This window comes from Hipposideros armiger, unplaced genomic scaffold, assembly GCF_001890085.2.
Source record: "Hipposideros armiger isolate ML-2016 unplaced genomic scaffold, ASM189008v1 scaffold_30, whole genome shotgun sequence".
Classification (NCBI taxonomy): Eukaryota; Metazoa; Chordata; class Mammalia; order Chiroptera; family Hipposideridae; genus Hipposideros; species Hipposideros armiger.
This window is the reverse complement of record NW_017731380.1, coordinates 1,996,387-2,001,876: the sequence shown is the minus strand read 5'-3', so window position 1 is coordinate 2,001,876 and position 5,490 is coordinate 1,996,387. Positions and strand designations below refer to the sequence as shown.

Below are 5,490 nucleotides of genomic sequence, written 5' to 3'. Positions count from 1 at the left end.
CTCAATTTTGGCGTGATTTGCTATGTAGCAAGAGATAACTAATACATCTTGATTCTGTGGCTGGATACCTTTCTTACCCATCCAGCTTTGTGGTTTTTACACAAGGAGTAGGCGGGCCCTTTCTGTGTGTATCAAAATCTCTAGTTGATACAAATTATAAGTATGACAGATGCTAGTAGAAGCCTCCTTAAGATTAGCACTGGTTCTCTATGCAGCATCCTTAGATATTTTCTTTTAGCTGGTTCAGAATCCAGCCTGTTGTGAGAGGGAGACACCATGGGACATTGATAGGAAGACTTAAATGGAGCTATGATGAATGATATGAATTCAGACAGGCCCAGAGGGATGGGAGGTAAGATCACATTTGATGAATACTGACAGATTTCTATATATTGGTAAGATCCAAGGGACAATGGAAAACCAGCTGGACTGCAAGATTTTGGGGGGAAGGACTGTCTTGTTCACTGCCTCCATCCCAGGTGTGGCACAAATGTTCAGTAACTTTTTTTAAAAATAAGGTAATGAAAAAATGAAGAACTTGTATAGATGAAGAGTAAGAGAAGTTTAGATATATGGAGGCTAACCAAATTTAAGAAGCATTTCATAGTCCAAATATTTTTCTGGGAGTCAGTTTTTCACAGCTGGTGAGGGATCAGTATGCATCCGAGCCTTGAGCAGACTGAAGCAGGGTTGGTACTTGGTATGATGAGGAAGAACAGAGAAGACTGCGGGCCATGAACTGGCTCCCAAATGTCACCCAAGGTAAGCATAGACTAGTAAACCTCGGCAGCCTTTTGAAGAAGTGTTTGTCTTGGGGAAAAGCAGCATGGGGGAATGACTAACCTGGAAAGGCATAGCTGGGAACTGCGCTGGTAATTGAGCTTGAAGTCAAGGTTACCAGGTTAAGCCTACATCCAAGGTGGGAATGTGCATGAACAAACATAGAGTGTAAGGAGATAAGCGAGAGAAGAGACAGCCTAGAGGCATATAATATGTACGAGCCATGCATGGTATTTCTCTCAATGCTAACAGCTGCTTTGGTTCTGAAGTCTTCCAGAATTGGATTGTGCACATCAGGCAGCAAGCTGCAGCCCCAGCACATTTTTCCTCCTGACTCTTTTTCTCTGACTGAATTTGTTGGTCCCCAAGACTTTTCTAGCTCATCTCTTGGCAGAAGCATCTGTTTTTCTGAAATGCAGATATGGGTCCTTAGACTACAACCCAGCTTGGAATCTGGTAAGCCAAGCTCTGTTTAGTGAAGAGCATCGATTAAAACAGGACTTGGATTAAAGTATACTTTCTTGGATTAATTAGCTTCTTTGTTTATGAGATTTCTACTTTTTAAAATTAATACAACAGAATTATTTACTGTTTAAATTTAACTATGGCTCTAAGGGAACACAACATTCAATTATATAAGGTTCTTACATTAAGAGCCTCACAGGCTAATGAGAGAGTCCAAAATCTCTCTCTCTCTCTCTCTCTCTCTCTCTCTCTCTCTCTGTGTGTGTGTGTGTGTGTGTGTGTGTGTGTGTGTGTGTGTAGTGACATAAGAACTAAGTGAACAGTGGCCTACAGAGCATCATAGGTAGTGGGACTAACCGTATGTGTGTTTATAGTCTATGTGGGAAGCTTTGGAAGAGTGTTGGGGAAAGCTCCATCAAAAAAGTGATGCTCACACTGAATCCTGATGGAAGAAATTAGAAGAACACTAAGTAGATGAGATCACTAGGCAGATCTGGAGACATGGAAGAGCATGAGGGGTTTGGAGAAGAATACCTTACTTAGTTTGGCCAAAATGTAGGGTATATTTGTGTGATGAAGGGAGGGATGGGAAGATGCCATGAAGGGAATGACAAGAGCTGAGCCTGGAAAAGAGGCAGGAGTGGCTGGATCTTGAAGAACCTCGACTACCAAACTAAGGCATCTGACATTTACCTTGTAGGTGATGGGATCCATGGAAGGATTAAAAATAAAATAAAATAAAATAAAAGTGATGCATTCTAATGGAAGTGACTACAGCAGTCTAGGCAAAAGTGAATGAAATGCAATGACACTAGAAGTGGAAGGGAAGAGGATCAACAATAGAGCCTTAGGAATCTGAATGGACAAGGCCTGGCGATGACTGGAGGTTGGTGGATAACTGGAGTTCAGAAGGAAGCTAAATAAGCCTGAGGTTTTCTGCTCAGGCGCTGGGTTGAAGTAATTTGATGTGGTAGAGCTGTGTGTGGGGGTGAGCTTCATGTTGTTAAGCAAAAGATCAGTTTTGATGTGATAATTTGACACATCTATTAACCTCCTATGGGGGTCTCAAAAAGGTAGGATATTGTGAAAGAGAGAAGAGGTCAGTGCGTAGAGAAGATTCGGGTTTAAAATGGTTCAGTGCAGAACCAAACACCAGCAGCGTGAAGAACAGTCAAGGACCTCCTTGTGAGAACTCCTGCTGAAAATAGCTCCCTGGGTTGCACTGGCAGGACTGGCAGGACCATGTGCTCGGGTGAGGTGTGGGCGCCATCACTGCAAGTTCGCTGCATGGATCCCCAGATGACCTTGGCCTATAGTTAGCTCTCACACTCAGCTGTGGCTGGTTTCCAAAGTAGGAGCAATGGCAGCTGACAATTTTCTTCTCTGTAAACAAGTGCCCATTAGCAGTAAGTTTAGCAAGAAGTTACTCTTCCTGGTTTGACTAAGGGCTTCTGTGGCAGAAAACATGCCAAGAGTTTCCGTAAGGCCATTTAAAAACAAAACAAAAATCAATCGCTTTCTTTTGAGTCAAAATACCTCAAACCTCTTAGGTAACTTAGAAGAATCAAATTATAAGTTCCATCCCTGGGAAAAATGTAAAGAAATGGCACTTGCATGCTTTAGTTCATTAGCGAATCTGTTCCCCTCTTGCATATCACAGTGAAAGCAAATAGAATATAGGAATTCAAAGGCAGAGAAGGTATCCAACCCTGACAGAGTAGAGGTCAACGCCTGCTCGTGGGATCTGACGTTGGAATACAAAAATCTAAATTTGAGGCTCTCAGATAAAAAAAATCCTTGCAGTCAAAGAGTTCATGTCAAAACACCTGGCGGTAAGTTTGCTTTAATGTATGGTAACTGGGGAAAATATGGAGAGATTGCAATAATATTTTGTTTGAAAATTGAGGTTTAGTTCCTGTACTTTTTCCAGTAAACACTAGAGGGAGTAATTAAGATAGAGGAAAAAGGCTACTATGAAAATGAACAGGAATGGAGAGGAGAGAATGATCAGGAGGAAGGCATTTGTGCGTTTCACCAGGCACAGAATATTACTTAAATAGATACTAATCTTCACACTATGGCCAAGTGACTTTATGTTTGAAACCCAGTACCAAAAAATTTTAACTATGAACTGCTGAGCCTGTTCAGAATCCAAAACCATTACTCTCTGACCAGAATCTACAATATATGCTGTTTGGGGCATTTTGAAAGCCAATACAGTATAGCTTTCTCTGTGAGTCTTTAATTTTAGAAGGCATATTATTTGGACTAATAACGTTTCACAGATATTGGATTTTTTAAATTTTACAGCACTGATAGTCATACATCCAGTGCTTGAAGTGACTAGTAGTGATACCAGGCGTTTTCAGACACCTGTAGGAATAAAATGCCCTCTTTGTAGATAGTTAAATCAGAAGCCTTCGCCTCTTCATTTTCTTCATAGTTGTCATGAATTAGCTCTACAGTAAACACCGTTTTACAATCCAGAAACACTGAAGTTAACCGGCCCAATGTCATGCACATATCAATGAGAACTGATATTTATTCTTCTTGTTTGACTTCCCAATTTCTTAGCTCCTTTATCCCTCTTGAAAATGCCAAAAGAGCTAGTGAAGGCTAGAGTCAAACCACCTACTTAAAAAAAAACTTTTTAAACAATTAATCACTATAATCAGAAACAAGTATCTTGAAAAGCTTAAGAGACCATTCAACTGAACGTTAAAATATTTGACTGAATGATGAACTAATAACCCAATGACATATTGTCCTTAAACCATATCAGATTTTTGAAGTACAACTGTTAAAACCTATGTGAATTCAAGTGTAAGAAAAACCACAATAAAGCATGCTAAGTTAATAAGGGCCTGACCTTTTTAAATGGTGGGTCAGTTTGACCTGGACATTAATATAAAGAGAATATAAATAACATTATGAACTTCCTAAGTCCATGTCTGTTGGAAATGATCAGTTTACACTGACAAGGAAAACTTAGCTCCGAAATTTGGGTTTGCGTTTGTTAGTCATGCATTATGCTACTTACCTCTCAGGGCAGACCTTTAATTTCAGAAAGTGCTGAGATTCATTACTGTACCGGTTATCAAAAGTCTTTGGCAGAAATACCATTTATCCTTGTTGTGGTAATGAACAGATTTATAACATTCGGGTGTCACCATTCCTGAAAAAGCACATTCATTTGAATATATCTTCCACAAACTTAGTGAAATATTTCATGAAGGCACATGGGTGTAGAATACTATAGAGAGATATTGCTGGTGAATGACAGAACGTCTGGTTGATTTACACGAAACTCCAAGTGCTTGTATGAGAATAGGTTAGTTTAGATTGACGAGCAAATGTGTAACCAGACTTCTGGCTGACAAATGGGAGAACTATGCCAGCGCATTAGCTCCTCTGGAGAGAGACCAAAAGTAAGGCAGGAGGATCAAGTTCATTCCATAAAGGACATTCAAACTTAATGGATGGCAGGGTGGCTGGGATATTAAGCACATATAGATTTTAATATCCCAAAATAGTACGGGGCAAGTTGAGAGTTGAATTGACATCCAAGTCGATGACCAAGCTCCTTTCAAACTTTCCCGTATCATGTGTGTGTGTTTATATTTACATTCCTTCAGAAGGCTCCTGGTGTTTGCAAGATAAGTCTATTTTATTGGCAGCTTTGGTTTAAATTCACTAGCCTGTAAAAATAGCTTGTTTGGGTAAACTTGGAAATGAAAATAAAAACTGATGAGATTAGTATTAAAAATGGTGCCAAGCACTAAATAGTCCAGATTGGATTTGATGTATTTTGGGTTGGGCACAGCTGAGGACAAAGACATCCATACAGTTTTTGTGAAGAAGGGTGAAGTGTTTGGACCACACTCGCCTTTCCATGCTAAGGCTGAAAAGTTGAGGGCTTTGGGCCTGCCTTCAAGGAAGTGGTATGATAGTAACAATGGATACTGTCCATTGAGTTTCCGTGCATGGCAGAACCCTGGCTCAGCACTGGAAATGCGGTTATCTCATGTCATTCTTTCCACTGCACTGTGGGCTGGGTTAATGATCTTGCTTTATAGATGAGCCTAAGGTTCAGAGAGATTAGTTGACTTGTCCAAGGTCACACACTAGTAAGTGACAGTTAGGATTTAAACTTCCCAGTCTGACACCAGAACACTTTCGATCATGCTACACTACTTCTTGAATGTCTGATGAATACTACTGGTGGAGGTTTGACAACTTGCAAGC

The 5,490-nt window shown here is 40.2% G+C and overlaps 1 protein-coding gene across 3 annotated transcripts in view; it reads right to left on the bottom strand.

Annotated features, from left to right (window-relative positions):
• ITGB6 (integrin subunit beta 6) overlaps positions 1-4,672 on the bottom strand; it is a 129,759-nt gene extending 125,087 nt beyond the window's left edge. For all 3 annotated transcript variants that reach the window (XM_019636872.1, XM_019636873.1, XM_019636874.1), the window contains exon 1: positions 4,286-4,672. The gene's annotated coding sequence lies outside the window, so the exon portion shown is untranslated. The remainder of the gene's footprint in view (positions 1-4,285) is intronic.
• Between the last annotated feature and the right edge of the window lie 818 nt (positions 4,673-5,490).